Source organism: Mustela nigripes, chromosome 7, assembly GCF_022355385.1.
Source record: "Mustela nigripes isolate SB6536 chromosome 7, MUSNIG.SB6536, whole genome shotgun sequence".
NCBI lineage: Eukaryota > Metazoa > Chordata > Mammalia > Carnivora > Mustelidae > Mustela > Mustela nigripes.
Genome location: NC_081563.1, coordinates 118,122,474 through 118,134,485, shown reverse-complemented (window position 1 = coordinate 118,134,485; position 12,012 = coordinate 118,122,474). Strand labels below are relative to the sequence as shown.

Here is a 12,012-nt window from a genome sequence, read left to right as displayed (position 1 = left end):
TCTCATTTGAGCTGCACAAGGGCCACCCAGGGCAGATGGGCTTATCCCTCAGGCCAGCTTGGCTGGCCAAGGTCATGAAGCTCACCAGTTCAAGTAGAACCAGAACGAAGACCCAGCTCTGCTGGCTGACAGTCCCGCACTCTTCCCCCTCAATCCTGCTACATCCCACAAACTCCACCTCGCTGTCAACCGTGTAACCAAGCTACGGTTGCTCTGGATGTAGAAATAATAACAGCAGTACCAACCCCTCCCACATGTGGGTGCTTTACAATTTAAAGAATCCTTTTATAATTATCATTTCGCTTGGTCCTCACCGATCAGGGGCGGGTGAGAGGGAATGTAGAACAGCAGTGAGGAACACAGGCTCTGGACGAGAGTTTGAATCCTGGCTTGAGGACCTTGGGCAAGATACTGGACCTCCCTGAGAGCCAGTGTGAGCCTGTAAAATGAGAATAACAAGCCCTATGCCTCAAAGGCATGCTGTGAGAAATAAATGTGAGAATGCACGAGAAGCTCCCTTTGGCACCATGTCGCCAGACAGCAGACAATGAGTGGCAACGTTGGCTCTTGTCAGTAAGGTTGTCACAACCATACAGACGGGCAAAGCAAGGTCCAGAGAAGGCAACAAACTTTTCTGAGGATGCTCAGGGTGTAGGCAGCAGCTGGACTCCAGCAGCAGCTTAAAGCATCCAAAGAGAATTTGGAAATTCCACAGGTGAGCTCCATACTGGGTCCATTGACAGAAGAGGTTTCCCTGGGACATCCTCACCCTTTGAGAGTGACAAAGACAGGGTCTCCTCCAAGCAAGCCAGCCCCTTCAAGGTCCTTGCCCCGCTCAGCTCTGCTGAAAAGCAGGGGCTGAAGTGGGGAGCAGCAGACCTGTAGAGCCCCCCACCCCAGCCAACCCTCATGCTCGTTTCTGACTCTCTCTCTCATTTCATTTTCTTCAATTGTTCAAACGCTATTAGAGTTCATTGTCAGTATCATTTAGACTAGCGTAAAATTGGGAGCAACTTTAAATATCTATCAACAGGGCCTTGGCCAAATTACCTAGGATTTACCCCTTTAGATTTATTTATTATTTGAGAGAGACAGAGTGAGAAAGCGCACCTGCGAGTGAGTGGGGGGAGGGGCAGAGCATGACCTGAGCTGAAACCGAGTCTGATACTTAACTGACTGAGCCACCCAGGCACCCCAGGATTTACCCCGCTAAAAATAAATGATAGGACTGGGGCACCTGGGTGGCTCAGTCAGTAAGCGGCTGCCTTCGCTCAGATCACGATCTGAGCCCCATGTGGAGACCCATGTCCGGCTCCCTGCTCAGTGGAAAGTCTGCTTCTCCCTCTCCCTCTGCCCTTCTCCCCGCTTATGCACACTTGCTCGCTCGCTCTGTCTCTCAAATAAATAAATTCTTTTTAAAAAGTGAATTATGAAAGTATAACATACTTGTGAAAATTTTTGCTATAGATTTTATATATATCTACATGGAAAGATGCTGATATAGAGTTAAGTGAAAAAATGCAAGTTGTAAAACAATGATGCAATTTATGGCCCCATTCTGGTTTGTGTGCTTATGTAGGCACAGAAAATACCCTGAGGGACAACTGTTATCATTGGGTCCTGCTGGACAGAAGAATTTTGGTTGGGGAGACAAAGGGAGAATACACTTCTGAATTATTAGGACTTTTCACATATTTCTTTTCTGATTAAAATTAAGGAACAGAGGTACCTGGGTGGCTCAGTCAGTTGAGTGTCTGCCTTCGGCTCAGGTCATGATCCCAGGGTCCTGGGATCGAGTCCTAGATCGGGGCTCCCTGCTCAGGGGAGATCCTGCTTCTCCCTCTCCTTCTGTCCCTCCCTCTCTACTTGTGCTGTCTCTCGCTTTCTCTCAAGTAAATAAAATCTTTTTAAAAACATAAAAAACAAAAAAATCCCCTCAGTGGGTTAAAGCCTCTGCCTTCGGCTCAGGCCATGATCCTGGACTCCTGGGATGGGGCCCCTCATTGGGCTCTCTGCTCGGCAGGGAGCCTGCTCCCAACCCCACCTCTGCCTGCCTCTCTGCCTACTTGTGTTTTCTGTCAATTAAATACATAAAATCTTTTAAAAAATAAAAATAAGGAAAATAAAAAGTATTTTTAGAAGATCTGTTTTGATCAGTCTTACTGACCTCCTATCATATCTGCTGTAACTCCATTTCTGCCTGTTCTTTCCCAATCTGTTATCTCTGGTCATCCCTAATTCTACACCACTTCAATCTGAGTGCTCCTAATTTTACAGGGTTTTTTTTCCATTTAACATTAATTGTATCAGAAATACTTCCCCCTTATTAAATCATTATCATCACAGCTAATATTCATGGGTGCTTGACTATGTGCTAGTTACAGTGCTAAGAGTTTTACATGCCTGAAATCATTAAATCTTGACAACAACCCCAAAAGCAGATTCTTGGACTGTCCATATTGCAGATGGGGCAAGTGAGGCTTAAAAGATCAATCTGCCAAAGCCTGGAAGCTCAGAAGGCTGGAAAGTAGACTAAATCCCTGGTCTGTGTGCGTCCCAAGCCCTTGACTAGGAACCCCTTCACCCTACTTCCCCTGCACAGCTACTGAGCGATGAGTAAGCATGGACCGGGTAGAGATGAGGAGGACAGGTCCTGGGTCTTATAGCCTATATGACCTTGGACAAGCCAACTCCCCTCTGCTTTGTTCCTTCCATCAATTCTTTCACCAGACAAGCATTTGCAAATCACTGAGCTATATGCGGGGGATAGAACAATGAATTAAACATGAACCCTATGAACCCTGCCCTCAAGGAGATTAGAACCTAACCTGAATCTCCTCGTGCATGGGCAGAATCTAACCCTGTCCCACCTGGGTCACACAGACGTGAAATGAATTAAGGATGCGAAGGAGCTTCCCAAGTGCCCCACTCCATATGCTGTAAGAGTAAGTATTTCTGTGGCTGTTCACGGCTGTATATTATTTTATCCACTGGATGTTCCAAAACGCTCTCAATCATCTTCCTATTGTTGGGCACTTAGTCCCAATTTACTGCTATTATACAGGAAGCTCTGATGGGGATTCATCCAAAGGAAATTATTCAAAAGGAAAAAAAAAGAAAAGCCAGATGCACAAAAAGATGCCAGGCAGCCTTCAGAATGACTGAAGGGAGACAGTTCTTCATCTTCAGCCCGTGAGGCCTCAAACCCAATTCACAACCCCTGCGGCCTGCCCCAGCCCTCCAGCTGAGCCCCCCGCCCCCCAGGAGAGAGGACATCTCAGTGCACTGTCAACCTTCCTCCCTCACCCGCCCTCCCAGTCCACGGGGCTGACGTTTCTCCCACAAGGCTGCAGTCCCGCCCTTCCTCGTGGTTCTTGCAGTTGCCAAAGGGACCTTCCGGAATACTTCTGTCATGCCCCAGTGCATGCAAGCCCTGTGCAGACCTACCAAGGCTCCCGGAGCCTCCAGGCTCCTGTCAAGTGGAAACATCTTAGCCTGGCATTTGAGAGAGACTGAGGGGAGAGAGCAGTCGTGTTTCCTGAGTCCCTGGGATGTGCCAGGACCACGCTAGGCCCCTTTACATAACCACCACCACACGTGGCCTCAAGAAGACAGGTGTGTTTATCCCTGTTTTACAGATGAGGAAACTGAGGCTCAGGCTAGCTACGTGATGGGCCCGAGGGCACGTGGCTGGTACACTGTGGAGTTGTGTGACAAGAGCTTAGGCCTGGTGGATTCCAGAACCTTGCCAAAGACCCAGCCCCAAGCCAGCTTTCTGAGTCACCTCCCAGTGCACCCAGCCCTCCTGCCCTACCTGCCCCAGGAGTCCCAGAGCACCCACTCTTCTTCAGAGGCAACTCTACTTCCTTCCCCTCTGACCTGGGGAGTGGGGACCCCCTCCTCACAGCCACTGAAATTCCACTTGGCCTTTGGTGCCCAGGGCACAGGCTCCAGGAAGCCTTCCCTGATCACCAAAGAGGAATCCATGCTTAGCCTACGGCACAGCTGGCTCTTCACCTCCCCACGTCCTATCTGTGCTTCTCCAGCCGGACTGTGAGCCCCCTGAAAAGAAGGATGTTTCCTCGGACACAACAGGGGGCCTACAGGACATATACCCAGAGAATGTTTTTCCAATTGCACAAAACTGGGCCTCTGAGAAGAAACTACAGGCTGCTGGTATGGCCACTGGGAACGTAGCTTTGGCCTACTCTGCCTGGATTGAAATCAGGGCTCCCCCATGACCTAGCCATGTGACCCTGAGCAACTGCCTTTCCCTTGCCCCTTGCCTGTAAGCCTCAGTTCCCTCAATGTGTAAAATGGGAAGAAGCATTCCTACCTCACTGGGTTTTGTGAAAATTGTAGGAGTTGTACAGGTAAGCCCTTTGAACAGGGCCTGGCATGTCGTAGGTGCTCAGTAAATGCTGGCTGTTCCTATTCTCATCCCCAAGCCACCCGCCCTAGAAGCGCCTCCTCATCCCCATTCCACCTGGTACCCTGCATTCCCACCCTTACATTTTCAGGTTATTAGGGTCCCAGCAATGCGGAAGGGGTAGGGCTGGGTGAACAGGGGGGCTAACTAGACTGAAAGCCAACCAGTCTTCCCAGAGAGCCAATGGGGGCAGGGAGCCCAGAGCAGCCCACTTCTAGGGAACCCTGGCCAGGAAGCAGAAAGCCAAGGCAGCCACTCTGTCAGGGCTCCTCACGAGTATCCCACTGCCCCATCCCTCCGGACATCAGAAGCACTTGGGCCACAGAACTGCCTTTGTCCCACCAGACCCAACACAGAGCACTCTAGCTGGACCAGCCCCAGCGCATCAGCTGTGGCTGACCAGCTGTGACTCTGCTGGACACCAACCTGGCACGCCCAGATACCACCCCAGACATATCGCCATGGGAGAGAGAGGGGCTCCGGATGCAGACAGCCCCACACTTTCCAGCTGTGTAACCTCAGGCAGGTGACACAACTTCTCTGAGCTGCAGTTTCTCATTGATACAGAGTGGATAATACCTGACAGGGCTGCTGTGAGATAAAGCAAAGCACTAGCCCAAGGTAACTGCTCGGTCAATGCCATCATCCTGATTTTACTGGTCACTGATATTACTCCAGGTGGAGATTTTCATCCCCTTTTAATAAATGGGGATACAGAATCCCAGAGAGGCTCACAGAGAAGTCCATGTTGGAGCTAACAGCACAGTCCAGTCAAGAGACCCTATCCACTTTCTCTGCAGGCTCAGGCCCAGAATATCGCTGGGCCTCCAGCATCCTCTTGGCTCTGGATACTCCCAAGGTCAAGGGCTGCTGGCTGCCCATTGCCTCAGCTCTGGCCCATTATCTGTGAGGCAGCCTGACCTTTTCAGGAGGCCAATGTGAGACCCCCTCCTAAAGGTTGGCCTCAAGCTCTAGAATGCCCAGTCTCTGTCCAAGACCTGTGTAGGCAACAGCCACAGCGATGGAGAAGCAGGTATTCGGGCTGCAGGAACCTCAAACCAAGGGTAGAAGACCTGGGTGCCTTAGTGCTGGCCCTCCCACTCAGCTGCTAGGTGACCTTGGACAAGTCATTCTTCCTTTCTAGGTCTCATTCAAGCTTTCAACATTTTCTAAGTGAGGGCTACCAACGGGGCCAAGCATCATCCTCATGCAGGTTCTCCGAGAAGCTCACAGAGCTGAGCCCAGGGAAATGCCAAATGGCCCAGGAGGGGTGTTCATAGTAACAATGCCCCCTGCAATGATCTCTAGGACTGCCTCGCAGTACCCTTCAAGGGACCAACCTCTGCATGCCACAAAGACTGTACGTGGGGTTGCCAGGCAGGCATGACCTCAGGCTGGCCAGGAGAAGCCAGCTTCCTCCCTGCACAGAGCTGGCAGCGCCTCCCTGGGCCACAGCAGCTCAGAGAGGAGGCTGGCACAGGCTGCCTCTGCCGCAGGCTCCATCTGGAGGAATGGGTGGGCAGGCAGGCACACAGCCGCCCCTATTCTCCACATCCTTGTCCAGGTCAGGCAGCACTGTCTTCCAGGAGCTTGTGGGGACTCCATTCCCATCCCCAGCTCTCAACATGGCCCAGCTGCTGCTAATTCTGGAAGACTCCTATCGCTGGGAGATGGAGGAGAGATGGAGCAGCCAGACCCCACACAGCCCGAGAGGTCCTAAATCCAGCCCTCTTACACTCCCACCTTTGCAGAGGAGGTGATATGCCGATCCAGAAGTGAAGGCAGGAACACGTGGTAGTGCCTTTCCCCCACCAACGCATTCTCAGAGTTTTGTGGGGGGGGGGGGGCAGGGTGGCAAGGACCCTAGCCGGCAGCCAACAAGGAGACCAGTATCTTCAGAACTCTTTCCTAGTCCTTGTCCAGTGCCTCAAGGTCCCCATGGACCATCCTGGGGCCGTAGGTCTGCCAGGCAGTGGCCTCCGCACCTGGTAAGTTACCCTAGTGGCTGCAGTCCTTTGCCCGCCCCCCTGATGCCTGTCCCCAAGACCCCAGCTTCTCAGGCCCTCAGACATTCCTAAGTGTGAAGGTGCCAGACACAACCAGAACCCACAAGTCCTCTCCCTCTAATCAGAGGAGCAGCCTTGGGCCAGAACAATAGGAAACCAGAACCCCAGAGGTGCCTGGACCTCCACTCATCCACCCAGCTTTGGGTGACTTGGAGGGGAGATGCAGTGGGAAGTGAGGCCAGGGTGGAAAAAGGTCTATAACCAGAGGGTGAGGGAGAGGATAGGAGCTGCCCAGCACCCTAGTCTCTAACCAAGAGACTGGCTTGCGGCATCTGAAGCTTAGACAAGAAGATCCAGGGAGCCCCTGGCCTCCACCGAGGCAGCAGGAACGATCTCAAAGAACAGAGTGGCCCTGCCAGGGAGCCCAGCACCCAGCAGCCGTTCATCCCAACAGTAACCACCAGCCCACAGCCTGCCCACCTCTCTCTCCAGGCCTCGGAGAGGCTGCAGACCTGGGAGGCAGGGAAGAACAGCACAGATCTCACCACAACCACCACCACCACCACTACCGCTACTGCCACCACCACCACCACCACCACCACCAACACACACAGGCCAGGGAGTCAACAGCCTGCAAACTCAGTTCCTCCCGGTCTGGTCCCCGGTCCTCCCCAGGGTCGCAGGCCGGGCCTACACGTATTGAGTCCCCAGTCCCCCGTGCCACCTGACTCCCCCCACCACGTGCCTACCTGAGCCCGGGGTGCCCCATCTTGGGCAGGCTGGGCGGGGGGCGCCCCGTCGGCTCCTGCGGGGCCGGGAGGCCGCGGGGCGGGGCGGGCGCTCGGGGCCGCAGCGGGCTCTGCGGAGCAGCCTGTTCCGCGACACCCCCGCCCGCTGATGGATGCCGACTGCAGCAGCGGCGGCCGCGGCAGCGGCGGCGGCTCGGTGTGCGCCGGGGGCTGGGCACCGTGCCCACAGCCCCGGGCCTGGCGCCCGACGCGCGCGCGGCCAGCCCCCGCCCCCGCCCGGCCTCCGCGCCCAGCCCAGGGGCGGCCGCCGCGCGCCTGCCTGCTCCCTCCGGCGGCCCTGCCCCTGCCTCCGCCTCCTCTCGCCCAGCTTCCCTCTCCTCCTCCTTCTGCTTCTCTCTCTCTCTTTCTCTCAGTCTCCCAGGCCACTTCCTCCCCGGCGCTGTCACCGGCCGTTCCCCAACCCCTGCGGGACCGCGATGGAGCCACGGAGCCAACTCCTGCGCTCTCGCGGGCCCCCCATCCCGGCCCCCCCCCCCCGCCACCCTCGGGCCCTCGCGCGGGGAAGACCCCTCTTGGGAGCTCGGCAGGGACAGAGGGAAGGGGGAGGGGAGAAGAAGGGGGAGGCTCCCTGACTCAGAAGGGGTGACTCAGACTCAGTGGGCCTCCCAGCCCACCGAGCAGAGCCGGATACCCTCACCTCCCCAGCAGCAAAGAAGGGCACGATCTCCCAGGGACTCAGGGCTCCTCCCCCACCAGGGAGGAGGTATGTGTAAAGGTCTCCTAGGATCCTGTGGGTCTCTGAGCCTATGTGTGCATTTGCCCATATGTGCCATGGTGGCAGTGACCCTAAGTATAACTGGGGACTGGGCCTGTGTACACATGGTTTTTTCTGGATGTTCCTGAGCACGCACTAGGTGTGCACCTAGGCTCCTGAAGGTAGGGGGCGGGGTAGCCAAGGGGTCTTTGGCACTGAGGGTAGGACTCAAAAACCACATGAAAGCTCTTCAGCGGAACTAACTCAAAAAGCTGGTCCCAACCACCACACCTCCAGCTCCCTCTATCCACAGGCTCGGACCTCAAATGGCAGAGGACTGTGGGAGGCAGAGGGCCTGGGGTCTGGTCCAGTTCTGCCACTGTCTTGGCCAATAGTTTGGGGCAAGTTGTTCTTCTGCTTTGGGCCTCAGTTTGCAAACAATCAAAGAAAGGGTTGGACAAACTCACCTCTAGGATCCTATTTCATGGTGGAAGCCCCAGGGAAGACAGTGGGTAACTCCCAGCATAATCTCCAAAGACTTCTGCCCATGGTATCATCTGTAGCCCACAGGACCCCTACTCCCCAGCCTCTTCCCCCCAGGCATACACAGATTTTTCCACTCTTCAAATAATTCCCTGGTACCTACTATATGGCAGCCACTGTTCTAGGCCTCCCAGACTCCACTGCAGTGGAAACCACAGAAGCCCAAAGCTGGGAGGCAGGCCAGACGTGAGCCAAGCCATCTGCACCCCCCCTCACCCCCGCAAGCTGTAGGTCCCTCAGTGTCAGCCTTACCGGTGGGCTGTGTCCCTCAGTGCCGACTCACCACTGCCCAACTCTACTCCCTGTCTTTGAGTGTATGTGTGGCTGCTCCCTCCTGGTGACCTTACAACCTAGGTCCTAATATATCACAATAGGGCCACCAGAGAATGAGGCCATGCCTTCTCCCCAGCATTCTTCAGAGAACACCCCCACACCAAGCCTTATCTTCTCCAACTTAAACATGACAAAACTCCACCAGATGTTCCCAAGATGTAGCATCCAGTCCCTTCACTCTCCGTGCTGTCCACTAGGCTCAGGAAAGGGCAGACACCAGAAGGAAGCCAGTTCCTCCCAGCCCTAGAGAACATGCCCTTGATCCAGACAGGAGCCGGGAAGACAAACAAAGCGGCCCAGAGCCAATTCACAGAACGACCAGAGTCCCGCTGGGCAGACTTCCTTAACAGATGTCCTTCACCTCTGGACTTTTCACTCTCCAGCTTCCCAAATTCCTGTCAGGAACTCACCAAGCCCTCTAGGCTATAGCCTTGGGCAAGTCACTTTGCCACTGGGGATGTTTGTTTGAGTTCAGTTACTGCACATTCGTTCAAAGGAATGAGTGAAAAGATCTGTAAAACTCCAGAGTCACATCAGATGAACTTGCTGTTTCTTTTACACATCTGGTAAGAAATCCTTGACTCCCTGCTGGCCACTATTTTTATTCCAGCTTGACTCCAAGCCTCTTCTGTTCACTGACCTTCCCAACCCTGGGCTCCTATAGGCAGGACAGAGCATGCGGCCAAAGCCCATGTTCCTCCTAGTTCAGTCTCCTTCGCTGGATCCTCCTCCCCTTCCTTCCTTCTCCCTCCTCTCCTGGGTCAGGGCCATTTTCCCACCCTCCTCAGCTAGACGGAGCCTCTCGCTTTCCCAGAAGAATCTGAGCTACATTCCAAAGACCAAGGCAGGACATTCCCAGACATCATTCTGGATTTATACTCAAAAGGCCCAATTAATTCCCTTCAGGTCAGTGGGACCATACAGAAAGGTGGGCTTCTTCTACTGTGGTCATTATTTCTATGGTTAGTATTGACCAGTATTTCTATTAGCACATTCCAGTTTGCAAAGTACTTTTGTGTGTGATCTTCACAACATCTTGGGAGATAATATCATCCCCATTTTATAAACAGGCAGGCTGAGGCCCAGAGTGGTGAGTGACTTGTGCAAGGTTATACCTGCTCCGTCACACTAGCTCTCTGAACCAAGTTCCACTTGACCCTGCAATAACCTTTTGCAGAGAAATCTGGTGGAGGGTGGGCTTGGGGGTACTCTGACGAACGCATGGCTCCTTATGGGTGTCAGCTGAAGTTAATACTCCAGTTCCTTTGTTGCCTTCCTTCCCCAGGCAGGGAAACTGAGGCACAGGAACAAGACCTAACCCAGCACCACCTCTCCTGAAAACCCCCATGGAGAAATGCTAGGGGCCCAGGTGGACAAAGAAGAGCCCACCCAGGGAAGAAGATCTTTCCAGCTCCCTTGGTTCTCCCTGAATTCTGCTTCCAGCCCTGGCTCTACCACTGTCTGTGTTACTTGGGCAGAACTGACCTCTCTGAGCCTGTTTCCTCATCTATAAAATGGGAGAAATTCTTCCTGCCCTACTGCGGTTACGGGGTTGGTGTGATGGGGAGGTGGTCAGCAAAGGCTGGCGGAAGAGAAGGGACAGGACCCTGCCTCCCTTCTCTGGTTTGCTCAGGAGGTGGGATAAATTATTTTCTCTTAAATTTTAACTCCAAGGAGCTTGATGGAAAAGGGCCAGGATATCAGAAAGTCAGAAGGATGGAAATGATTTGCCCCATTGGCTGGGAAGCCAAAGCACACAGTGTCAGCAATGGCCTCCACCCCGCCCCCCCGCAAGGCTGGGGCAGAGGTGACACTGAACCCTTCAAGCAGGGCCCCTCCTACCCTCTTTTTTATCTTCAGTGGCCTCTGTCAAGGTCACCCCAAGTAGTCAGTGGTCTCATGACTCCCCACCAGCAGGGGCCCCTTGGTTCCCGGGCAAGCAGGGTGGGTGGTTAGTTCTCCTAGCCCAAGGTCTTAATCTTTCATTCAGCAAACAGTAATGTTCACACTGAGCTGGGCCCTAGACTCAGGGGAGGCGAGAGGAATTGGGTAGCCTCCGTCTTTGGATTCAGTGTCAGTCCAGTGGGAGAGCACGGCACATAAGCCAGCCCATCAGAGGGCACACTGTGAGATGAATACCACCGTTTTCTGAGGACTTACTTTGTACCTGACACTAGACACACATTCATTTGTAGAATGTTCACAATAATTCTCTAGCATCGAAATCATTCACTCCTTTCGCAGCTAGGTAAGTGATGCTCGAAGGGGTTAATGACTTCCCAAAGCTCACCCAGCGAAGAAACAGCAGAACCAGGATGTGACTGCCATGTCTGTCTGATGCCAAACCCTGAGCGTCAATCCTTATGCTCTCTTCCCTGCCCCCAGAGCTGTGCCGACGACTAAGGTAGCTACTAGGCGCATGCGGCTACTGAGTCCTTGAACCGAGACAGATGCAAATTGAGGTGTATTGTAAGGCTAAAGTTGGCACTGGACATTGAAGATTTAATTGGAAAAGAGTGTAATAGAGCTCAGTAATTTTTGTGTCGAAGTATCTTAGATATATTGAGTTAATAAAATAGATCATTAGAATATGTCATTGGTTTCTTTTTGCTTTTCTTTTTTCACATGGCCGCTAGAACATTCTAAATTACAAATGTGGCTCACATGACATTTCCTTTATCATTTAGATAGTCTGAATTTAGTCTGGTTTTAGATAGTCTGAAGTCCTAACCCAGCCCCTGGGGCTCAGAGAAGGCTTCCTGGAGGAGGGGATGCCCAAACTGAGCTTGGTTAAAGGCAAGGTTGTGGAAAGGAGGGTATTCCAGGGCAAGAAAGCTGCAGGGCATCTGGCTTTGGCCCCAGAGGGCTGCAGGGCCTGGGTGGGCTGAGCTGCAGCTCCAGGCAGCTGAGAGCTGGGCCAGTCTCTGGGGGAAGCTACCAGAGTCAAACTTTCCAGAGCAGCACAACACGCAGGTCTGGAACAGTCTGCCTAACAAGCTTGTTCTCACTGGTCTTTGGCACTCTCTGGAAGACACTGCGGGGTTGCTGCATCTGCCTGCGTGTAGAGAGCAGGCAGGGTGGACAGGCGGCAGCACTCACCTGGCAGGGACCTCCCCCCTCCCGCTGCCCCCATCTCCTGCCTTCAGATTCCTCCAGGAAGGCTCCCAACACGCTGCAGTCCCCAAGGACCACCCTTCC

The 12,012-nt window shown here is 53.6% G+C and overlaps 1 protein-coding gene across 16 annotated transcripts in view; it reads right to left on the bottom strand.

Annotated features, from left to right (window-relative positions):
- The window catches only part of EPB41L1 (erythrocyte membrane protein band 4.1 like 1), a 121,916-nt gene that overhangs the window by 63,642 nt on the left and 46,262 nt on the right, over positions 1-12,012 (bottom strand). The window contains exon 1 of one of the 16 annotated variants that reach the window (XM_059406920.1): positions 7,185-7,432. The exons of the other annotated variants lie outside the window; for them this stretch is intronic. The gene's annotated coding sequence lies outside the window, so the exon portion shown is untranslated. Of the gene's footprint in view, positions 1-7,184; positions 7,433-12,012 lie in introns of those variants that run through there. 16 annotated transcript variants of the gene reach the window in all.